The sequence below is a fragment of the Leucoraja erinacea genome, chromosome 17 (genome assembly GCF_028641065.1).
Source record: "Leucoraja erinacea ecotype New England chromosome 17, Leri_hhj_1, whole genome shotgun sequence".
Taxonomy (NCBI): Eukaryota; Metazoa; Chordata; class Chondrichthyes; order Rajiformes; family Rajidae; genus Leucoraja; species Leucoraja erinaceus.
The window spans coordinates 29,032,895-29,059,483 of NC_073393.1; the positions used below are offsets into that span (position 1 = coordinate 29,032,895).

At 38.9% G+C, this 26,589-nt stretch overlaps 1 long non-coding RNA gene across 2 annotated transcripts; it reads right to left on the bottom strand.

The window, feature by feature from the left end:
• Positions 1-1,746: 1,746 nt before the first annotated feature.
• On the bottom strand, positions 1,747-26,379 carry LOC129705352 (uncharacterized). Of its 2 annotated transcripts, XR_008724883.1 has the most exons (4): positions 26,078-26,379; positions 18,515-18,659; positions 16,123-16,222; positions 1,747-5,319 (listed from the first exon to the last, which is right to left on the bottom strand). It is a non-coding gene; the product is annotated as an uncharacterized LOC129705352 (long non-coding RNA). The 2 variants fall into 2 exon arrangements; XR_008724884.1 differs by lacking the exon at positions 18,515-18,659.
• Positions 26,380-26,589: the final 210 nt, after the last annotated feature.

Genomic DNA, 26,589 nt, shown 5'->3' on the forward strand with positions numbered 1-26,589 from the left:
TTTTTTACTCGCGGGCATTTTTTAACATATTGAAAAAAACATTGTGAACTAGTTAAGGCCTCGAGTACACAGAGACGACTCTCGAGCATGAAGGACAGTTACAAAGACCTCCTACAACCTCGTGTCGACCATGCTGCGAGTATGAGTCAAGGGCAAACTCGCCAGAACTCGGGAATTAGGTCGCCCAAGTGGGACAGGCACTTAAGTCATATAAATCCAACAGGACATCCAAGAGGATATTTACTCCAAGTATGATGAGAAAGTGGAATGTGGAATGTGTTATCACATGGAATTATTGAGATAAATAACAGGGATGTATTTAAGTGGAAATTAGGCATATACTCAAGGGAAGAGATGAAGGATTTGCTGAAGTAAGGGATTGTATGAGGAAATCCAAAGGAAATTGATATGCACGGCTTGGATCTCTTGCATAATACTTTGCTACATCCTGATTTTGTGAAAGACACTTCATAATATAACTTTTTTTTATGGGGCTGAGATGTGAAGCTGCCTATAAACCAATGAAAATATATTACATAGCATTGATTACCAATGCAAAAGTGCATGGATTTACAGCAAAGAGGATAGTCTCCTCTCATAGGGTGGAAAAAACCCCACTATCATATGTCATAATTCTAGTTTAAACGGTACTGACAACGCATCTGAGACACATCGATGAGTCATCATAATTAGGTTTATTACCTCAGTGAACATGATGAGTACATGCCCTGGAAAGGATCTCATTTAAGTATAGAACTGGGCTTGGCTGAGATGTGCTGCAGTTCAACAGCTGGGCACAATTCCTTTTATAAAGTGGCTCCAGTTACATCAAATTTCCAAGAAAGAAATGAAGGGCTAAGAAGTAAATAGTATTTGCATGAAGTCAAATGTCTCACAGCGCCAGAGATCTAGCTTTAATCCTGACTTTGGGTGCTGTTTTGTGTGAATGTTTGCCCGTTCTCTCCGTGACCACTTGGGTTTCTTCCGGGCGCTCCCGTCTTCTCACACATCCCAAAGACGTATTAGCCTCTATAAAATTGGCCTGAGTGTGTAGGGAGTGGATGAGTAAGTGGAATGACAAAAAATGAGTGCAAACGGGTGATTGATGGTCAGCGTGGATTCAATAGGCCAAACGGCCTAAAACAAACACTGATGTACTGTACTGCGCTGCGATGAGGGAAGTAATTAGTGATTATTTTTGTTCAACCATTTATAGCACAATAGTAAGTGGCATCAGTTTTACCATTCTGGACCACTCGTCATGGTGTTAATATTAAAGGTGAATTTTGATAATGGGTCGAGATACAGTATAGAGATCAGATGTATCATCAGAGGGAGGTAAACCTGAAGGGATGGTCATATTATAGCAATGGTAGACACAAGGTGCTGGAGTGACTCACTGGTTCAGGCAGCATTTCTGGAGAAAAAAGATGGCTGATGTTTCAGGTCCAGACTCTTCCTCAGACCCGATGATGCAATGTCACCCATCCTTTTTCTCCAGAGATGCTGCCTGACCCTTTGAGTTACTCCAGCACTCTGTGTCTACCTTTGTTATAAACTGGCATTTGCAGTTCTTTGCTTTTACGTCATATTATAACACCTTGGTCTTCCCTCTTGCTCGAACATAGCTACTGTGTTTGGCATGAAAAGATTCCAAAACAATTTTTGAATATTGGTACTGATGGCAATCAGTATGCTTTCCAGTGACTACTTCAACAGCAGCATTGACAGAGGTCTGGAAAAAATCTCTAGCATTGCGTATCTATCGAGGCTAAAGTTCATGACCCAGAGTGATCCCACAGATAAGCGGCACAGAGAGAAGAGTGATCAAGAAGGAATCCAACGATGTTGCACTTCCTAAATTATGCAATGACCAGAGAAGGTGGTTTTAAGACTTTACCCAGGTGATAGCATATTTCACAGTAATGCCCAGCATAAGAAAGATTTGGTGTAAGAAAGCACCACTCAACTTTGGGATGTACAAACACATTAACAGTCAACAGAATCCTCAAGTGTAGTCACCGTTGTAACACAGGAAGCACAACAGACAATTTGCCAACAGAAATCTCCCATAAACATGACATGAGATGGTGACAATATTATCTGTCTTTCCAAAGTTGAGTGAAATCTAGCTGTTGGTCAATATAACTTCCCTACCGTACCCAAAGTTGGTAGCATGGAATGTTTTTAACCTACTGACGACAGTTTAAAACATTACAGATGGCATGGAGATGCAACTGTAGAGTAGATGCCTTACAGCACCAGAGACCCGGGTTTGATCCTGACTATGCATGCTGTCTGTATGGAGTTTGTATGTTCTTCCTCCGACCGTGTGGGTTTTCTCCGGGTGTCCGTTCCTTCTCACATTCCAAAGACGTGCCCGTTTGTAAGTTAATTGGCTTCTGTAAATTGCCTCTAGCATGTAGAATGCAAAACTGGGATAACATAGAACTAGTGTACGGGTGATCGATGGTTGGTGCGGACTCGGTTGACCAAAGGACTTGTTCTGTATCTCTAAACTAAAAACTAAACATTATTTGAATTGTCTATTCAAGACAGCACAGTGCTCTTTCAACACGGCACTGTTATTTTACACTATATTTTGCACTCAAAACTTTTTTATGAGAAATTAGTTTACATGATTTGCTTATTCAAAAGGAAGAGCAATGTTCTCTAAGCTTTGGCTAACCCAGTGCCACCACCGTAAACAAAATGCCGCGCTCTTTTCCCTTCATCAACAAAATATGGTTTGGTAAATTATTTTGTACTGAGATGGGGATTCTCGGAGCCCAACAACCGTGCAAAACAAAATATCGCTACCCAGAATCGAGACAGGCTAATAAAACAGGAAAAGCAATTGGATTTTGGTAAGATGACCATAAATGGGTATCACTTCTCATCTCAAAAACGTCATTGGGGTCATTAGCGGTACACAGATAAACTGAATGGGAAAAATATTACAGCTGGATTGTGACTCACTGTGGCGATACCTACTTACGAATTCTGGGGGATGTGCTGTGTCATTGTGGCCGCATATTCATGCCAGTGGTCAACTTAATGTTTAGTGGCTCCATCGTGCGACCTTTATAACTTCCTCTGAAATGCAACATCTAAACAACAATCTAATCACTGCCTGCATCATTTCAATTATCATGCTGGAAACAGTTTACTCAGAAGCAGAAGCCACAAATTACATGTCACTTTACCTAATTTAGTAATAAATCCAATTTACTAGTGGTCAATTATTGAGTATTAACCATGGATAGGATTTAAACAGGGTGCAGACTTAGAAAGTCGTTGCATTTTGACAACAAGCGTAAACATCAGTAATGTTTGTATAGATCCTTGCCTTCAGCTGAGTTATGCTGGGTTTTTTACATTGTGCGTGTGCAGTCGCAATCTGCTTTCTGAAATCCACAGATGTGCCACCATGATACATATTTAGCACATTAAGCAGAGGAATGCTTTCAGTCTAACATGAACTTTATTGTTTGTTGAATCATTTTATTGAGTTAATCACTTGTTGACAATGTTCCTTGTTGAATTTTATCATCTCTAACAATCCTAAGGATAAATTCACACTGGAGGAGGGGTAGCAAGCATGGTATGGGGGATGATGCCAGTGCAATTTGTCTCATTGAGTGTATTCAAAGCTAAATTACATTTTGGAAGGATAGGTCAACCTAGGACGATAGTGAACAGGAAGAGAAATTAAATTATAAGCAACAATGATCACATTGAGATTTTTACCAAAAAAATCCAAAAATAAATTCAAAGCTAATTTACCACCAAAATGGTAAAAACTCACTACAACAGGAAGTGGTGGAGGCAAGTAATATGGATGCATTTAAGCAGACTTTATAGATGAACATGAGGTAGATAGAAATTATGATATAAATGAGGAGGATTTGGAAAGAGTACGGTAGAGTTTTATCAGAATGCTGCCTGGATTAGATAATATTAGAAATATTTCAGTTAGAGTCATAGTCATACAGTGTGGAAACAGGCCCTTCGACCCAACTCACCCACACTGGCCAACAATGTCCCAGCTACCCTAGTCCCACTTGCCTGCGCATGGTCCATATCCCTCCAAACCTGTCCTATCCATGTACCTGTCAAACTGTTCCTTAAACGATGGGAGTCCCAGCCTCAACTACCTCCTCTGGCAGCTTGTTCCATACACCCACCCTGTGTAAAAAAGTTATCCCCCGAAATCCTATTAAATCTTTCCCCTTCACCTTGTACCTATGTCCTATGACCCTCGACTACTCTGGGAAAGACTCAGTGCATTCTGAAATTTTGTTCCGTCAAAGAGAATGGAACCAATTTACAGAACTGGGGTATGAATCAATGTTGTGAGTTCTCTCTGGGCAATAGGGAATTAATCATATCGTTCTGGTATATGATAAATTAAAAGGTGACCATATTTTATATTACTTAGAAAGCTAACTTTTAATTGCAAATTCTGTAATGCAAGGCTGCACTTTCGTGAAAACCAACTGACTCCATGTGGTAGAAATCTGAAAGAAAAACAGGAAGGCTGAAGCATTGGTCAGGTAGCATTTATGCAAAGTTAACATTTCAGGCTGAAAACAGGCCACATTTCAAACAGGCCACCTTTCAAATCACATCAGAACAACGGGATGAGCTAACAAGCAGGAATGAGCTAAGTTTTATTATTCATTACATAACGTGAACATCACTGACTATGCTGCCATTCCTAATTGCCTGAAACCGAGGAAGTAATTAGATCGGTGTGTCTGAAGCCGCAAGTCGGCAAAGAGAACAGCTTTCTCTCCTTGAGGAAGGAATGACCGTGCAAAGCTTTTTATACGACAACCAGGTGGTTTCATAATTACATGCTCTTTATTCCAAGGTTGTTTAATTGATTTTAATTTCCCCAGCTGTTCAAGTTTGTCCAGAGTTCAAGCTTGTGTCTCTATATGAAACTCCAGCTGCTCATCCAGAGTATTATCCACTGTGCCCCAGACTGTGATGAAAACTGCACTGCATCGGGGTGGCACAGTGGCGCAGCGGTAGAGTTGCCGCCTTACAGCACCAGAGACCCAGGTTTGATCCTGTTTATGGGTGCTGTCTGTATGGAGTTTGTATGCCCTCCTTGTGACTGCGTGGCTTTCTGTGGGTGCTCCAGTTACCTCCCACACTCCAAAGACGTACAGGTTTGTAGGTTAATTGGCTTTGGCAAGTTGCAAAATTGTCCCTGGTGTGTAGGTTAGTGTATGGGGTGATTGCTGGTCAGTGGACTGTGGACTCGGTGGGCTGAAGTGGCTTGTTTCCGCACTGTATCTCTAAAAAGAACTAAAAAAGAGAACTGAATAATAAAAGTCCGTGAACCCAATGACACATGAATGGCAGTTCAGACGACAGACAAAATTCCTCAGAGCTTCAAATGTCTCCTATTCTAACATATATTGCCGTGCATTAGTCCTGTGCTCAAGAGACTCTGTTGGGGTCAATAATGGAACACCTACAATTTCAGCAGCACAGGTTCCCAAACCTTTTTAAGCACTGCCAATTTTACAAAGCCTCTTGGTGAGATTGGAGTTCTACTTTGGCAGATAGGGTGACACAGTGCGCAGCGGTAGAGTTGCTGCCTAACAGCGGCAGAGACCCGGGTTTGATCCTGACTACAGGTGCTGTCTGTATAGAGTTTGTGCGTTCTCCCCATGATCGCAAGGGTTTTCCTCGGGCGCTCCGGTTTCCTCCCACCTGGGGATCGCTAGTTAATGTAGACTTGGTGGGCCGAAGGGCCTGTACTGCACTGTATCTCTAAGCTGAACTAAAATAAATAAAGGACTCACGTGGGAATCTACATCATCTTAATGGGCAATTTGATCAACATGGCAAATGAGTAGCAAATCAAACTGATTGCCACTGGAATCATCATCTATTTTGATTGAACGATGATTGAATGTATCTCCATGATATCAGGACCATGCAGCAAATACAATGTTTTCTGAATGAATAAGGGAATAAGTATTTGCAAAAAATAGTCACTATAGGTGGTCTTTCCAAAACCCACTGTGAACACAAGAGATCAGGAGGTTAAAAATATGTGTACAAAAGACAAAACTCACAATGCAGAATATATGAGATACAAGGGGCAACAAATGCAGAGTAGGTGAGTCTGAGACAAACAACAAATATTGTGAGATTGTTCAGGAATAGAGCATTGCTTTTATTTCACTGACAATGGCTGTTCTATGTCCTCGCAGAAAGTTTTTGCCCTGACCCGTTTTATTTTTCAAATGGCATAGTTAATTTTAGAATTTAATCTTCTTCTTTTCGTGTCCATCTTGTTACAAATGTTGATCTCGCTGACATCGTCCGTCCGAAAAAGGACGCAAGCTTCCGCCGTCTATGAGTGGAAGCCATCACTTGTCGCAACAGATGATGGTGGCAGCAGAATTAGCTCAGGATACTTCCAGCTTCCAGCCCCATCGCGTGGACGCTTCTGCTACGGGGCCAGAATTTATTTAACACAGGCCTCTGCAAATTTGACCTTTTGTGTGTTGTTGGTCAAGCTACGACAGATTTAGTGAGGTGGTAATTAGCTTACATCCTGAGAGACGATTTATCGTTCTTTGAATGAAAACCAAAATCAATGAAAAAATCTTTACAATCCTGTCTAAATTTTATTTTATTCTCTGTTTATCGAGGGCAGAATGTCATAGCGGGCATAGCTTTAAGGGGAGAAGGGCAACATTTTATGGGGATAGAGTCATACAGCACAGAAACAGGTTATTTGGGATTAATTGTCCACGGTAACCAAGAATGTGCACAGCAAGTTTTATTTTCACAGAGGGTGGTGGGTGCCTGGAATGCACTGCCAGTGGTGGTGATGGAGAATTCAAATGATAGTGGTGTTTAAGAGGCTTTTGGATAGGCTTAGGGATATGCAGCAATATGGATCACTTGCAGGCAGAGGAGATTAATTTAACTTGGCTTCATGTTTGGCATGGACATTGTGGGTCAAAGGGCCTGTCCCTATGTTGTACTGTTCTATGCTCTATGTTCTGTATAGAACATGGAATATAGACCATAGAACAGTACAACGTAGAAACAGAGCCTTCATTTGCAATGCTTATCGAAAAACCTCCTAAACGCCACTATCATTTCTGCCACCTTCACCACCCCTGGTCCAAAATCTTGGTTAGGATAGTGAGATGGCGACCTTTCCACAGACCTTTGCTGGTGACTTTCCTTGGATGGGTTTCACATTATTTCCCTGCACTCTTTCTGGAGAGAAGTCAAGTGCCGACTGGAACCCTTATGTTGACCTTAAGATGTGAGTGGGAGTTTACAACAATCTCATCATTCTCTGGCACCGCGCATCATAGTACCGAGAAATAAACTCAAACGTGTTTATTTTATGAATTAATGCAAATATCACTCTCTGGAACTTTGAAGTTTGCAACCTTTTACAGCTCTTTTAGAGAATCGCAAAACTAAACAGTTGTACCTCACAAATTATCAAAACCAAAATTGTCAGAACTTATTTGGCAAAATGTGAGTGGCCCTTTGATAACAAGCTGCCAGTGAGACAGCAATGGTGAGGTGCTGTGATGTTTAGGATAAGCTTCATTTTGATAACAAACCTATAGGCAAATGGAACTGGGAAAATGAAAGTTGTAATTTCATCAAATTCAAGCCCTGTAAAGGCAGATGAGTGGTAACCTTACCCATGTGTATGAAATCATGAGCGGTATAGATAGGGTGAATGCACAAAGTATTTTACCCAGAATCGGGAAATCACGAGGCAGAGGTCATAGGTTGAATGTGAGAGGGGAAAGATTTAATAGGAACCTAAGGGATAGATAGTTTGCACAGAGGGTGGTTTGTATATGGAACAAGCAGCCAGCGGAAGTAGTTGAAGTAGGTACAATAACAACATTTAAAAGAGATTTGAACAGATACATGGACAGGAAAAATTTAGAGAGATATGCACCAAACATGGATAAATGGGATTAGTTCGGAGGGTGCATCTTGATTGGCACGGGCGAGTTGGGCCGAGGAGCCTGTCCAAGCTACATGACTCTATGAAAATGGTTGTGATTGAGATATTTTTCTTTTGACCTAATTGATGAACATGAAAACAGGATGCTATCTGCTGACTGGAACAATATTGAGACTCGCATTGTATACATTGCATTATTTCCACTGGCAATCATTATTTTATACCTTGGAGAAAAAGCACTGGGACTTTTTCATTTGTTTAATTCACTTCTGACCTGTAAATTGTTTAGTTTAGTTTATTGTCATGTGTACCGAGGTACAGTGAAAAGCTTTTGCTGCGTGCTAACCAGTCAGCAGAAAGACTGTACATGATTACAATCAAACCATTCACAATGTACAGATACATGATAAAGGGAATAACATTTGGTGCAAGATAAAGTCCAGTAAAGTCCGATTTAATTCAATTCAATTCAATTCAATTTATTTGTCAATAAATATAAGAAAGTCAGAGGGTTTCCAATGAGGTAGATAGTAGCTCAGGACCACTCTTTACTAGTTGATAGGATGATTCAATTGCCTGATAATAGTTGGAAAGAAACTGTCCCTGAATCTGGGGATATGCATTTTTACACTTCTGTACCTCTAGCTGATAGGGGAGGGGAGAAGAGTGAATAACCGGGGTGCGATTCATCCTTGATGTGTAAATGGAGTCAATGGAAGGGAGGTTGGTTTGTGTGATGGTGATGGTCTGAGCTACGTCCCCAATTCTCTGCAATTTATTTTGCAAATTGTCTATTGTGAATCAATTAAATTTGTTTAAAGGCTCTCTCTTTCCTAAGTTGGGCCCCCAGTACAAGCTGGCTAAGAGATCAAATCAAGATCAGTACATCAGTCTACATCAGCTCAGCCGTGCATTGTTTCTCTTGGCTACAAACTGGACAGTTGTTTAGACAGTAATTCTTAGCATGTCGTGCAAATTCATCTGATGTAATACAGAACTTTAACACAGGTGTCCTGGACAGCAGGCTACTATAAAACAGGAAATCTTGAGCAATAATCTGGGCTCTTGATATCAGGATGCGGTCAGGCAACCCTATATTCAACTGCCTCCTAACAAATGTCACATAACGCACTCGTGCAGGCAAACTTGCCTAACCAATATGGCACCAGGCCACATAACGTCCTTTCTCTGTTTACATTGTTGGGGTTTGTTAAGATACAGTTCCATTTCAGTGTCAGTTGTCGTGGCTTATTTTAATGGTTTGATGGAATGGGGTGGGTAGTGGACTGAGAGAACTTTTTCAAGACAGATAAATGACTTCCTTTGAACCGGGGGATGGTGCTTTAGTCAGGAAGTATGGGGATGACACTGGAACTAAACTGTGATGGAAAAATATAAGACACCGCACATGAATGGCAGGAATGGCATTAGAATAGAAGAAATTTAGAGATCTCTTTTATTTCTGTGGCGATATCTGTGGTTTCGATCTTTTCTTAATCTTAATTTATATTCCCTCAGAAGTTAAAAATGTCAGCAAATAAACGTGAGATTATTGTTAAATCTCGGACTGCTTATTTTGGATAGAAGGCTATCTAAATTAAGGATTGCCTTCATCCAAACATTACATTTGTTTTACTTTAGGAGATTATCCACCAGCATTGAGCAACTCAATGTTCATTAGAGAACCTTTTGAGAATTAAATGATTTGTAAATCAAAAGAATCCAAATTAGATTTATGACAAGATATGTTAAATGATGACTAGCTTTAAATGGTATTGTCGTTATCAATACATTATCATTGCTGCTTTACAACCAGTGGGCCAAAACAATGAAAACTTTAAAATATAACCCTGAATGGCCAACATAATCAAATTGTGATATACTTAAAAGTACAACAAAAATAAAGATATTTTTGCCAGCGGTTAAATGGTTATTCAAAAATAGAAAGCCAATCCTTTCAGGAATGGCGCTAGAATAGAATAAATGTAGAGATCTCTTTTAATAGATCTTTTCTGGTTTTCTGGTGATTTCAAATTTTTCTTATCCAGAATTGATATACCTTCAGAAGTAAAAAATATCAGCAAATAGAATATTGCTAAATAATCTGACTTGATTATTTTTTTGTTCAATAAAGATACTAAGGAATGGATGGAAGTAGATGCCAACCTGATGCTTAGGAATCATTTCTGAATGTACGAAGCTTAGAATAAAAATAATTAGACACAAATTATGTAGTAACTCAGTGGGAGGCAGCTTCTCTGGAGAGAAGGAATGGATGATGTTTCGGGTCAAGACCCTTCTTCAGACTGGTTATGGATAAGGGAAACGAGATATCTTATCCCTACCCAGTTTGAAGAAGGGTCTCAACCCGAAACGCCCTATATCTCTCGTTTCCCTCATCCCTAACCAGTCTGAAGAAGGGTCTCGACCCGAAACGTCACCCATTCCTTCTCTCCAAAGATCCTGCCTGTCCCGCTGAGTTACTCCAGTTTTTTGTGTCTATCCTCAGTTTAAACCAGCATCTGCAGTTCCTTCCTACACATAAAAACAGAAACCCTAGGAAGCTTATCCTGCGCACAATGCTGCTCGCATGCAATGATCCCTTTTCCTCACTACACCAAGGCAACTCTAAAATGAACCTATGGCACAGAACCATCATTCGGAAGTTTAGGTTTTGAGGAATACACTAACAAGATGAGATAGGGTAGGGCTGAAATTCTTTAGCGGTGACTCTCCTTGGTGCAAGACCATCAGTCCCATTAAAAGCAGGTAGCAGAAAGAGCAAAAGTGGAAACTCCAAGCCCTCAGTGTTGAAGTGTGACTGGATGAGAAGGGACGTTTTAATGACTTACATATTATTCTGAAATTAAATAGGAATTCTGCTTTATGGAAAACATTTTTTTTTTCTGATTTGGAGGTCCAACTAAAGACAAAGTAGACAATCTTTTAACTTATTGCGGCAATATTCCTTGGCAGCATGACCTACTTTGTAGTTTACTGTCACGTAATATTCCGTAGCTCCCTGGTTGTGAGCAATTAAACTACATTTATGTGTAGGAAGGATCTGCAGATGCTGATTTAAACTGAAGATTAAAATCGAGATCCTGCTTCAATTACATTTATGTATCATTTCAACAAGCCTGGATAATGCTTCTGCCGACAAAAAAAATCAAATCACTCATTAATAAATAATTTGCAGTGTTCTTATTCAAATGAAAGCAAAACAAGCACATCTTAAATATGTTTAAATATGCTGCAAGATGTCACAAGAATCATGATTTTAATTGTGTCCCCAAATACAGGAAAACCTTGAGCCGCAAATGTATTTTCTGTAAGAATTAAAGGAAACTTATATTACAAAACAGGCTTAATAAAAAAAAAAGAGATAGAATAAAAACCCTGTATGAGTAAATGTAGCAAAATTGTTTTTGTAATTGAATTGAGATAAACAAAATCCTTAAAAAATATCTATAGTAAAACTACAACAAATCTCTGCAAAGTACCTCTTTCATCGCAAAATCTGTGGACAATCGCAAATTTACTCATACTTAAGAAAATAAACAATTTGTTTTTAAATGAAGGTCGGATGGTGCATGGTTTGGTACAGAAATAATTATCCTGCTGTGCTCACTGGTTTACTGAGGACCTCTCCATATAGTACCTGCATGATTTGAAATTTGGACTTGGATGGGCAGCAGCTGGTACATGGCACTCACTTGCAGCACTTGCAAGGAGCCCCTGTATTTAAAAATAGATGTTATTTTTTTATGATGGTAAAGAGCACTTTCAGAGCTTAGCACTTGTTTCAATTATACATGAGGAGCTTTCAATTTGTTTGAATTCACTTCCTTGAAATGTCTCAAGTTATAGCAAAAATGCAATTGCATTAATCTTATTGCATGGAATAAGCCATTTTCATAGATCTCACAGCAACAAACAAACTTTCTCTCCTGTGATGCTGCCTGCCCTGCTGGGTTACTCCAGCACTTTGTTTTTTTTTGTAAACCCACACCTGCGGGTTTGTCATAATTCCTTGTGACAACATTCTTCCCAACTCGTTTTTATCATAAATTCTGAATGTCTTTTTTAAATCATTTTCTTCCTTTAATGTATATCTAGCTCTACATTAAAAACATCCAATGGAGTTGCCTCAGTAATCCTTTCCAACTACTCTCTGAATGAAGATTGTTTTGTTATTTAATTGTTGAATTTGTAGGTGACCATCCATATTTATGCCCTCCAGTTTTTAAATTCCGTTTATTTTACAGTGGATAATTTTCTCATCTGAACATCTGGCATAAGTTCAGCAACATTTCCTTTTAAAAAGATCATACATATAAAATTCAGTTTTATTTAAAATTACATGTTTGTTGACTCCCACCAAACTGATACTAAGTCATTATCACAAATAGAGTTTTGTAGTTTCATTTCAGTTTTGATGTTTTGTAGAATACTCTGTGTACGGCTCAGAATATAACCATATTTTCAGACAAGATTTAAGGTCTAAACAATGGAAAAAAAGTTGTTCATCACATTTTCAGAGTTAAATATTCCATTTGAAATGCAAAACTAATGATAGAAATAGTGGAAGAAATCTAAGCAATTAATCAGTGTGATGGATTTCAGAATCAAGAGTTCCATATTAGCGAAAGTCTAAAATATTATAAATGTGAATCAGACATCACTTTCTTTTAAAACATTTGCATTAAAAATGTAACTTAATTACCGTTAAATTTGGTGCATTAAACATCCAGTAAAAACAGTAACTTTTCTGTTAAAGAATTATTTCTGTACCGAATATTTCTAATTGATATTGGAGGATACAGAATACAATAGATTTGTTCTTATTCTGCATAAATAAAATCGAAAAGCATTACATTTGCATCAGAAAGTATAATACATAATTTATCCCTGCAGCAAAATAAAAACAAAATGCAATAATTCTAAATAACAAAATTGTTGAATTTGTAGGTGACCAAATTCACAGCTTTTTTCCCCCGAAAGGATGTGACATTATTTTTTTTGAACAGTTTTTGCTCTCATGTTAATTCTGCATGCCAATGTTGAAGCTGCCTGTCTGGCATTATCTATACTCGATCATGCAGAAATTATTTACAGGTCTGTTACTGTTATCAGTGAGTTGCAGCAGGCAGGGTCAGTCCATCTGAATGATGTCACTGGGGTTATCAGAGACAGGCCAGTAGTGTCCCCCTGCCAGAGATGTGCAGTTAGTTTGTATGTCAAAGGTTAACAGCCACAGTGTCACCAAGTGTAATGGGTTCAAATCACACCATTCCTGCTTGCATAAAGACCATATTCAGAGAAAGTAAAAGACAGCTGAGACTAGTCTGTCTGGACTGCAGCACACTAAGCTTCATACAGCGTAGGTCTAGTCATTGGAGAATGCGAACTCTCTTTATTTTCAGCTTCTCCGTATTATGAGTCTGAACTAATAACACAATAAAAAAAGCTGCTGTAGCTTAACACAACACAAGAAGCCCTCGGTGCTTTTCTTCTGACCTCCTCTGCTACAGAGCAGCGCATACATTTATCAGCTATTATACATAAAGTCTATACTCTTATCCAAACATAAAAATAATGATTAAGAACAAATATGCCTCCTCTGCTAATCTCATTTGCTTGCAAATGACGGTAAAGTTGGCAGTATTTAATTTTCTGATTTGTTCAGTTTGTTCGGAATCATTTTGTTAAGAAAAAGTGTTCAAGTTTTATTTTGCAGGTTCTAAAAATTTGCTTTCCAAAACAGATTTGCGGAAACAGGATGCGTTTATTTTGAAGAATTACCCAAACTAAATACTCCAATAGTGTTTGATTTTCCACAGCATTCACAGATACAACACAATTTCAGAAATAAGCACCATTACAAGGTTAATGTAAGTTAACCTACAAATATAAGAATGCATTGTAGATACAATATTATTAAATAAGGAAGCAAAATTCATTGTTAACTATTAACTATTTCAAATTATGGCTCAATCTTATATTTTGATATTGTAGTGTTTATTATCAACACAGCTAAAGTAAAAACTTCTTGAAAACAAGTGCATTTGTGCAACATTAATACAAACTAGATCAATCAAACTTTGATATCAGCAGTAATATTTCTCAGGATAGAAACTGCTGGAAATGTGATTTTATCATCAATAATGATCTGGTTGCTATGAATGGCATCTGGCAACCATTTAATTCCATGTTCAGAAAGTTATCTATGTTCAGGATTGCTTACATCCACACATTATACTTTTTTTTAATTTAGGAGATTATCCAACAGCATCCCAATGTTCATCAGATAACTTTTCAAGAGTTAAATGATTTGCATGTCAAAATAATCCAATTTAAATATGTGACAAGATATGCCAAATAATGACTGGCTTTAAATGGTGTTGTCTTTATCAATCCATTATAATTACAGCTCAACTACCAGTGGTCTAAATCTATGCAAACATTAAATTATAATTGTGAATGGCCAACATCATCATATTGTGATATAGTTAAAAGTACAATAAAAGAAAGAGATATTTTTGGCAGATCTTAAATAGTTTGCTATTAGTCTCATAATTACTCAATAAAGTCATATAAAAGACTGTTAATCATCAATTTATTAGTCTAAAATGCAGAAGTACATTTAATACTGCGGCAAATGGACTGTTTCTGGTATATTTCCAGTGAAATGGAACATTTAGAAGGCAAAAACTATTATAAAATTAGAAGACGGTCAATTCTTCCTTTATGAAGTGATCCCCCAGGATTTGGATGTGCTCTTGTAAAAGTCTATTAAGGTCCAAAACCATAGTTAAATGCAGCAATATGTTCCATTTACCCAAAGGTTTGTTCCAAACACTAAATATGTCCCATCAGCTTGATGTTTTTGCACTGGGCATTTCATTGTTCACAGTATCTACGAGTACATTCAGTTCAGTGAGGTACATTATAGTATATTTGATTGAGGACATCCTGCAGTATATTTTGATAAAGATTTTCCATGACTGTGGGTGGTAATGAGTGGTATTTATTTAATTTGGCCGAACGTGACTAATTACTTGAAATGTTTGATATGACCTTTATATCCTTCATGGTGGGGGATTCGCAGACACCATGATAAGATATGTGTCACGACATGGACATACTTAGAAGTAAAAACTAGCGGTTAACTCCTTCTGAGGTTGTGTTGCCATATTTGTTGCATTTAATAAATCTCTAAATCTTTCCTGGTAATGTACTTCCTCTGCTAATTGAAGACAATTGAAGCCAATATATTAGTCGTAACACACTTGGAATAAAAGACAAAATTGTCTGCAAAACAAAAGTCAATGAAAGTAGCAATATAAGGATTCCATGAATATTGTCATTGGTAGTAAAGAAAACAGAATGAAACAACGTGACATTGATAGGGAAGCAATGAAAGGAAGAATGGGGATAGAAACTAGGGTTAAGTAGATAAATCAGTGAATATGGGAAAGCAAGCAGCACAACATAACCAGCTCAACAAAAATAAAACATCAACTGTGGAAAGAAAGAGAAAAAAATAAAAGTAAGATGGCGTGTAACAGACAAACAATTAAAAGGGAACTTGTTCACTCAGAGCCATGCTGAAACAACAAATTGCACCTTTAATGAAGCACAACAAAGGCCTAGGAACTTTACAGGTGTGTACTGAAGGAAAATAGATATCAGAGAGAGAGAGATTAGAACAGGTTGCTGAGGCTGATCTTAGAAGCAGCTTCGATCCATACTGTTCCACTAAAGCTCCTCTGGAAAGATAAATTTGTACAGTGATAAGTGACAAACGAAAGAAGGAAAATGGAGTCCAGGAGAAGGAAAATAAATAGAACAGCAGATTAAAGAGAAGAGAGATTAAAGAGAAAAGCTCATTAAAATAAACTAATGAAACAAATATACACACACACACACGATCGTTTGTCTCCTGTTACCTCATTGCACATCACTTTAATAGAGTTTTCTTCCATTTTCAATCACTTTTTCTCACGGGTTAGACTATCTTGTTTTTCTTTTACCAAGGTTTATATTTGGAGCTTTTGCTAATACAATAATTTTAATATGACAACAGTTGAAAAGGAAAAGAAAATACAGACATACTGAGATTTAGTAAAACACGCACTTACCCTCAATCTAACCACATCAGTGAACAAACCACAGCCTGTGGATTCTTCTGTGAGATTATTTTAGTGAATATTAACTACTTCAGCATCCTCACAATTGGCACTAAACAAAAACAAATTTAAAATATATTGAATCACAAGATAAACGACTCACTTGTTTGAAAATGAACTATGAGTCCCAGAATGAGTATTCAATTCCTTTACATGAAACACATTCACCTATTAAAATATTTTAACATATTTTTTCTCATTTTCTGTATTACCTATTCAAAATGGATATAAAGCAAACCTTAATTTAATGTCTTAATGAATGCAATCTGCTCTAAATGGGTGGATATGTTGTTTTTATGTTTATGTTATATCAATACATGGCCATAAATGTATTTGTGAATAGGATTAACTGAAGAGCAGCCAAATGGGAAGAGCAACTACAGCTCAATGCTGTTTTGTTGTTTCAGTGATTTATTTTTTAGTATCTCAAAGGCAGTAACAATGATAATCTTATGTATATTTAAGATTAATTGATGAGTGTGTTTGCCTATGTCCATTCCCATATTTTAATGTATGTCCCTATGAAAGCCACCAAACTTCAATTCTTCTGCCTGGCCTGGCTTTAATAGAAATGATTCCCGGAAACAATATACTTGCTTTCCTCCACAATGCATTTAGTACATCAAGAGTCAAGTTAAGAGTGTTTTATTGTCATTATTTCCCAGATAGAACAATGAGATTAACACTTGCAGCTGCACAAAGAAAATATGCAAACATAATTCACTGTAAAGAATATAATGAACAAGAAAAAAAAGTTAAGTGTGTGTACATATACAGTGCCCTCCATAATGTTTGGGACAAAGACCCATCATTTATTTATTTGCCTCTCTACTCCACAATTTGAGATTTGTAATTTTAAAAAAATCACGTGGTTAAAGTGCACATTGTCAGATTTTAACAAAGGTCATTTTATGCAACTTGGTTTCAACATGTAGAAATTACAGCAGTGTTTATATATAGTCCCCCCATTTCAGGGCACCATAATGTTTGGGACACATGCCTTCACAGGCGTTTGTAATTGCTCAGGTGTGTTTAAATGCCTCCTTAATGCAGGTGTAAGAGAGTGCTCAGCACCAGTCTTTCCATCACCTTTGGAAACTTATTGCTGTTTATCAACATGAGGACCAAAGTTGTGTCAATGAAAGTCAAAGAAGCCATTATGAGACTGAGAAAAAAGAATAAAATGTTAGAGACATCAGCCAAACCTTAGGCTTACCAAAATCAACTTTTTGGAACATCATTAAGAAGAAAGAGAGCACTGGTGAGCTTACTAATCGGAAAGGGACTGGCAGGCCAAGGAAGACCTCCACAGCTGATAACAGAAGAATTCTCTCTATAATAAAGAAAACCCCCCAAACACCTGTCCGACAGATCAGAAACACTCTTCATGAGTCAGGTGTGGATTTGTCAATGACTTCATGAACAGAAATACAGAGGCTGCACTGCAAGATGCAAACCACTGGTAGCCACAAAAATAGGATGGCTGGGTTACTTAAAAGAGCAACAATAGTTCTGGAAAAAGGTCTTGTGGACAGATGCGATGAAGATTAACTTATACCAGAGTGATGGCAAGAGCAACGAATGGAGGAGAGAAGGAACTGCCCAAGATCCAAAGCATACCACCTCATCTGTGAAACACAGTGGTGGGGGTGTTATGGCTTGGGTATGTATGGCTGCTGAAGGTACTGGCTCACTTATCTTCATTGATATACAACTGCTAATGGTGGTAGCATAATGAATTCTGAAGTGCATAAACACATCCTATCTGCTCAAGTTCAACCAAATGCCTCAAAACTCATTGGCCTGCGGTTCATTCTACAGCAAAACAATGATCTCCAAACATACCTCTAAAGCAACAAAGGACTTTTTCAAAGCTAAGAAATGGTCAATTCTTGAGTGGCCAAGTCAATGACCCGATCTGAACCCAATTGAGCATGTATTTTATAGGCTGTAGAGAAAACTGAATGGAACTAACCCCCAAAACAAGCATAAGCTAAAGATGGCTGCAATACAGAGAAGACACCCAGCAACTGGTGGTCCATGAATCACAGACTTCAAGCAGTCATTGCATGCGAAGGATATGCTACAAAATACTAAACATGACTACTTTTATTTACATGACATTGCTGTGTCCCAAACATTATGGTGCCCTGAAATGGGGGACTATATATAAACACTGCTGTAATTTTTACTTGGTGAAACCAAATGTATAAAAAAGGCCTTTATTAAAATCTGACAATATGGACTTTAATCACATGTGATTTTTTTATATTACAAATAGCCGAATGGCTGTAGGGAAGAGCTGTTCCTGAACCTGGATGTTACAGTCTTCAAGCTCCTGTACCTTCTTCCTGATGGCAGGGGTGAAAAGAGTGCGTGGCCAGGGTGGTGTGGATCTCTGATGTTGAATAATCATCATGCAACTGATGATGAATTTCCACTCCATTAACTCATAAAGGCAATCCCAGATATATTCTTCAGAGCTGAGCCTAGACATGGCAAATTATAATTTGAACATGTTTATGCTTTAAAACAAACATTGATTGACCATTACATTTCACCTTCTTTGACATCAGATGCCCTTTCCAATTGGAAGCGTGGAATATTGCTCAAGGGTACGAACATGAATTGGTTGTTTTTCTCTAGATGGCCCATCTCTTCTGCCTGAACACAATTCATTTCCCTGAAAGTAATAATTCCTTTGAGGAATTGCTATTCATTTCGAAAAACTTAGTCTATCAGCATAAGTCATTAACTGAATGATCCTAGACCTGCACTTAAAAATTCACGTCATGTGGAAGATGATTGCATGTGATATTAGATTCTGAGTCAAAGGGGAAATAGCAATTTTGAGTCATAGTGGGAACTTACGGTTTTGGTTACAGTGATTGAGGGCTTGGAAAATCCAAGCTTGCATGCTGACAAAGAGCATAAATTTACATCATTTGTGGTTGAGCTAGTCACCACGAATTAACCCACAACAGACATTATATGCGTTCAGCTTACACCAATTTCAAGGCATCCTTAGCATAATTGAAGGTCTGGATTGACACAGTTTCCTTTCAATTAAGCTGGTAGCTCACAATGTTAAATTGATGGGTAAAGTTAATAACAAAGACACCACATTAAGTCACACATCCCACCTCAAATCACTCCCTCACACTGCAGACAAAATCAGATATTGCCCACTGGTAACTAGGGAACAAATTCAAAAGTTAAAGCTGAATAGCAGTTGAACAATATGAACTTTTGTTCAGTGAAGAATCTTTGAAATTCCTTGGGATCTGGGAGTCTGCCATGGGAAGACTCCCGATGGACTGACATGAGAGTAAACTGGGTAGAATGCATGGTTTCAAATTTGATGGCATAGAAACTATGGAAGTAGTGCATGTATTTTATGAACTGTTAATAATTTGAAGCAAGATGCAGCAGAAATTCTGTGCATGCAATGGAACATTGCAAGATGGAATATATACCAGTACATGTCAGCAACAGGCAATTGGCTCACAATGTCTGTGGTAAACAAGATGCTAAGCTAAGCCGAACTCATCTCTTCTGCCCACACATGATCCATATCCATCTATATCCTACATATCCAAATGTTCCTATCTAAAAACCTCTTGAATGCCACTAATATATCTGATTGCACCGGGCAGCCGTATAACCAACTTTTCCCTCTTGTCTTTGACATTTCCACCCTGAGCAAAAAGGTTCTGACTATCTGCTCTATTTTTGCTTCTCATAATTTTATATTCTTCTATCAGGTCTCCCTTCTACCTCCAGTGATCAAGAAAAAACAAACCAAGTTTGTCCAATCTCTCCTTGCAACTAATACCCTCTAATCCAGGCAGAATTCTGGTAAACATTGATTGAAAGGGTCTCCTTGTGGTTGGAGAACATGGGCTGCACAGCACAGCACTTGTCACATATGTGAGTTTGGATTGAAATATATGCTGAAATAATGGATTGCATCTCAAACAAATCTGACCAGGATGATAGTATTGATGTGGATAGAGAACTGGCTGGCAAACAGGAAGCAAAGAGTAGGAGTAAACAGGTCCTTTTCACAATGGCGGGCAGTGACTAGTGGGGTACCGCAAGGCTCAGTGCTGGGACCCCAGCTATTTACAATATATATTAATGATCTGGATGAGGGAATTGAAGGCAATATCTCCAAGTTTGCGGATGACACTAAGCTGGGGGGCAGTGTTAGCTGTGAGGAGGATGCTAGGAGACTGCAAGGTGACTTGGATAGGCTGGGTAAGTGGGAAAATGTTTGGAGGATGCAGTATAATGTGGATAAATGTGAGGTTATCCATTTTGGTGGCAAAAACAGGAAAGCAAACTATTATCTAAATGGTGGCCGATTAGGAAAAGGGGAGATGCAGTGAGACCTGGGTGTCATGGTACACCAGTCATTGAAAGTAGGCATGCAGGTGCAGCAGGCAGTGAAGAAAGTGAATGGTATGTTAGCTTTCATAGCAAAAGGATTTGGGTATAGGAGCAGGGAGGTTCTACTGCAGTTGTACTTGGTGAGGCCACACCTGGAGTATTGCGTACAGTTTTGGTCTCCAAATCTGAGGAAGGACATTATTGCCATAGAGGGAGTGCAGAGAAGGTTCACCAGACTGATTCCTGGGATGTCAGGACTGTCTTATGAAGAAAGACTGGATAGACTTGGTTTATCTATATTACTAAAAGTCTGTTCTTGACCGGTTTTAGCCATCTGTGCTGCGATTTCCGAGAGAACGCCGCCACCAACTGCCGTCATTTTGGGCCACCTCGCTCAGAGCCCCCCTCCGCCATATGTGTGCCGAGGATTTTTCCCGTTGATGAAAAATGACAGAGATATTAATGATTTTGCAAAATTCCCCATTCTCTCTGCTGCCCCTGCTGGCGGCAGGATGGAGGGACTATAAAACCAGGAAGTGGTGTGCCTCAATCAGTGTCTGCAAGCTGGAGGAAGGCAGAGGGTCACGTTTCTCTGAGCTGTGAATAACACTGAACACATGTCTACTCAAATGCAAGTGTCCTTAGTGGTTCTAAAATGCTTGCAGAATGTGTCTATTGGTTCTAAAATGTTTGCAAAAAGTGTTTATTGGTTCTAAAATGTTTGCAAAAAGTGTCTCTTTTGGTTCTACAATGCTTGCAGAATGTGTCTTTTTTGGTTCTAAAATGTTTTTTAGGTTCTCCCCCCCTTTCCTCTCCACCCCCTCTCCTCTCCCCCCCTCTACAACAGTAAGGTTAATCTAGTCCTCATGTAAAGATAAATAACGGAGCCTTACGCATTTTTATAAATAGCTACCTGTAAAGAAAGGCTACAATCATGTGATCCTAAGATTTAAAATTTTGGTAATTGGTATATTTATTAAAATAGTTACCATGTCAAAGTTACTATAAACAGCAACTGCAGATATTTCTAGTCTTGCATTTTGAAAACTTTTTACAGACAAAGTTGCAATGGTGTTGATCATTATCTCCTGTCAGGGTGGAGTTGGGGGGGATTTGCCGAACAAGCGCTTCAAGAATTAAATGAAGCTGTTGTGCTGATCTACAGCCAAGATAGCATGGAACTCGTCACCAAGCCAGCTAGCTCTGTGTGTCACAATGCAGGAATTTACAGAACCATGATATATTGTATCTGCCATCAAATCTCATTTACCGTGAGTATTACACATTAACCAAGATAGTGTCTTTCTGAGGAGTATATTCAATTCCATTTAAACTGCTCAGCAGACACTACAGTGCAAACTGCCAACATACAATTCTGTTACCGCAAATATGTTGACTCAGCGTGGGAAACAATTATCTTTTCTTGACTAGCCAGACAATGGAATAAAAAGCATAATTGGTGCAGAACCAAAATATAGGTTCATAGAAAACATAGGAACATTCTTCCCAGCTGTTAGACACAAAATGCTGGAGTAACTCAACGGGGCAGGCTGCATCGCTGGAGAGATGGAATGGGTGACGATTCGGGTTAAGACCTTTCTTCAGACTAATCTTATCAGGCAAATGAACCATCCTATCACCAACTGCTCGGAGCGGCACAGTGGCGCAGCAGTAGAGTTGCTGCCTTTCAGCGCCAGAGCCATGTTCGATACTAACCACGGGTGCTTTCTATTTGGAGTTTGTACATTCTCCCTGTGACCGTGTGGGTTTTCACTGGGTATTCCGGTTTCCTCCCACACTCCAATGATGGGCAGGTTGATAGGTTCATTGGTTTCAGTAAGTTGTAAACAATTGTCCTGTTGTATATAAGATAGTGTAAGGGGTGATCGCTGGGTCATTGTGGACTTGGTGGGCCAAAGGACTAGTTTCCACGCTGTATCTATAAACTCTAAAACTAGAGAACTGTCCTGACCAACCATCTACCTCATTAAAGACCATTGGACAATCTTTAATTGGACATTACTGAATTTAATCTTGCACAAAGCGTTAAAACCTCTATCCTGTATCTGTACACTGTGGACGGCTTGATTGTAATCAAGTATTGACTTCTGCTGACGGAACAGCACACATCAAAAATGCTTTTCACTGTACCTCGGTATGCGTGATAATAATCAACTAACTTAAAGCAAAACGTGTAAAGTTAGGAGCAGGGATAACAATTTGCATCATAGACCCTGATCCGTTAATTAAGATTCTGGCTGTTCCCCATTCTCTACTTGATTTGCATTGTAGGTGATTCTCCGGCAGTGATTTGGTTTTACTTATTTCCTTCCAAGATTAAGACTACTTCAACTAATATTCCCAGGGATTACAGGAACATAAATACCTGACCAGAATCCACAAAGATCTATTTCTCACAAATGTCATCAGTTGAAGGGGGATGTGATAGAAGTATATAATATTATGAGAGGCAAACATAGCGTGGACTGACAGAATCTTTTCGCCCAGGGTAACAATGTACAACACTAGAGGGCATCGCTACAAGGATGGAGGTGGAGGCAGATACAATAGTAATGTTTCAGAACCTTTAGATAGGCACATGGAAGTGCAGGGAATAGAAGGATAGAAACTGGCTAGACACATAGATGGGGGAATTGAGAAACAAATGACATAGGTTTAAGGTGAGGGATGAAAGATTAAATAGGAGCCTGAGGGGGTTTTCACACAAAGGATGGTGGATGTATGGAACTAGCTGCCTGAGGAGGTAATTGAGGCGGGTACTATGGCAAACATTTAGACAGGTACATGGATATGACAGGTATGGGCTGAATGCAGGAAAAAATGGGACTAGTGTTGATGGGACATTGGCTGGTGTGGGCAGGTTGGGCCGAAAGGCCTGTTTCCATGCTGTAAGACGCTAATCTAGCATCTCAATTAGTTTGATTTTCATCAAATTACCTAAAAGTTTATTCTCTGGTCATAAAGTCAATAAGAATAGTCTTCCAGATCTTCAGATTTTTAAGCATTTCACAGAAATATATTCCAAAGATTTGTTTTAATTCAATGTAATTTGATTAATCTAGTTTAGTGTAGACCTAGTATGGAAACGGGCCCTTTGGCCCACCGAGTCCATGCTGATCATCAATCAGCCATTCACACTAGTTTTATGCTATCTCACTCTCATCCACTGCCTACACACTAGGGGCAATTTTAGAGAGGACAAATAACCTACAAACCTGCATTCTTTGGGAATGAAGGAAGAAACCAGAGCACCTGGAGGAAACCCACATGATCACAGGGATAACATTCAAACTTCACACAGACAGCACCCAAGTTCAGGGTCAAACTAGGGTCCGTGGCACTGAGACAGCGCCACTACCAGCTGCGCCATTGTGCCGCCCCAAATTTTAGATGCTGTTCTTTAAGTTTGCATTTGGCCATACTTTGGCATTGCAGAAGACCAGGGACTGACAAGTTGGTGTGGGAATGACAAAGGGAATTAAACTGACTGGAAACCAGTAGATCCAAATGACCACAATGGACAGATCACAGGTCTCGGCAGAATGGTCCCTCGTTTGTTTGTTGTCACTGACGTAGAGGAGGCGGCAACTGCTCTCATTTATCTGTGCCGTTAGATGTTCTATGTGTTCTCATTGCCAAATACACACTGACCTCTGACATTTGTATTACTCAAAAAGAACGTTGCTTAATCCTGTTATTATTTTTACATGCTATTACAGTGGGATTGTGGAATGATATTTCCCAATTATGTGGGATTAATCAAAGATATATAAAATAGTGAGATAATCATAAGAAAAACTGCAGTTGTACATACGTCTGTTATTTATTACTCAATACTTGTGGTAACGCTAAACACTACATCAGGTATTTGCTTGCAATGCCAAACTTAATGGGAATAATCCAACGGTGACATTTCTCAGGCCTTGAAACAAGTTGTTAAAGTGAGCTGGAATACCTTGTTGTTTTAGCTCATCAACAATTAACAAGTGTGCTTCCAATGCACTCCCACACATCATCTTGTTTTTGGCCAAATATGTACAATCTTCAAAATGCACCCATAATGTACTCATAAACTCTCAGAGAATGTAGAAAACATAGGGAACATTTTTCAATGTTGCATATGAAAAATGTCCTACCATTTAAAAAGATTATCCTAAAAAGGGGCTGCACAGTGGCTCAGCTGGTAGATCCGCTGCCTCACAGCGCCAGAGAACCAGATTTGATCCCAACCTCCGGTGCTGTCTGTGAGGAGTTTGCATGTTCTCCCTGTGACCATGTGGGTTTCCACTGGATGCTCCTTCCTTCCACATACTAAAGACTTGCAGGTTTGTTGGCCTCTAATGTGTAGGGAATAGATATGAAAGTGACATAACATAGAATTAGTGTGAACGAGAGATTGATGATGGGCGTTGACTCAGTGGGCCAAAGGGCCTGTTTCCATGCTATATCTTTAAACTAAAGTAGACAAATCTAAGCCTGACCCACTGAGATTCTTTTGTGATTTTCTTTTGTAAAACATTTCCTGTTTCACTCAAAGATGTCTTGCTATCTTGCACACAGCATCTGCCTCCCTCAGTGATGAATGCCCAACAAAACAGTTATCCTTATTATTACCAGGAATTTTACACAGACGATGTCAAAGATACTTGTGTAGGAAGGAACTGCAGATGCTGGTTTAAACCAAAGATAGAAACAAAAAGTCAGAGTAGGGCTAAACACAAATTCGAGGAACAGCATCTCATATTTCACTTGGGCAGCTTACAACCCAGCGATATGAATATTGAGCCAATATGAATATTGATTTCTCTAACTTCGAGATACCTCAGCACTCCTTCTCTCTCCATCCCGCCCCCGCCCAGGTTGCACCAGCTTCTCGTTTTCACCCAACAAACAGCTAACAATGGCCTGTTTCCTTTATCATTGTTAGTTTTTTTACTTATATTTCATTCATTGTTCTATACCCCTCTACATTGTTTCCCTTTCCCCTGTCTGGTCTGAAGAAGGGTCGCGACCCAAAACATTACCCATAACTTCTCTCCAGAGATGCTGCCTGTCCTGCTGTGTTACTCCGGATATTTGTGTCAAAGATACATGTTGTACTCAGTGTCTCGCTGGTCATCTGGCACCTCATGTTCGCTTTGGGTCACTTCACTTACGGGAATCAAGTGCTGCTGGCTGTTCCAAGAATCAGACTTGCCTTATAACTTCCTGGTGTAGGTATAATACCCCTTTCATTAATGAAGCTAATCTCTACTCATTACATTCCAAACTAATTTTTCTCTACTTTTAAACAACATGCAAATCTGAATAATCTGCTTACTACAAAACTGTCTCTTGACCAAAAGTGTTCCACACTGTTGTCATGCATTGTTAAGGGAACTTGTTACTTACGTAAAAAAATATAATGCATGTCATTAATTCACTGCCTTTCCCCAGGCTTGATCCTCAGTGGCAGAACGTCAGTAAAGTGTTAAAGAGTCTCACGTATACTCACAACAAAGGTTAGTTCAAATATGGGTGGAGTAAAGTATCAAGTACATTACGCTGCCTCCAATAATCTGTTAAACACAAAGACGTTATGTAGTGGTTGCTTTTGCAAACTTTAGTCCCAAATGCTGCATCCCTCAGGGATTCTGTTCTCCTACTAGATGAGTATGGTCTCCTCTTACAATCACAGCTTTAGTGATTGAGATCTCATTCGCCAACAGAAGTAAATTAAGTTTAGTACTCCAATTTGCAACAACCACCCATGCGTAATGCAATCCAGATGCTTTTCAATTGATATACTAGATTTATATTGCTGGTAATTAATTTTGTATGGGATCTTGACAAATCTAGATCAGACTGTGTGACTATAATTGATGCTACATTACAATGGCGAATCAGTTATTTTCAGCTGCAATCCTCCACTTGGCTCATTTGACCAATTTAGCAAACTGCTGTTTGAATAGCATTGAACATTACTCCTGCTATACACAGCCAATGTATTAGAGACTTTCTTAAAGA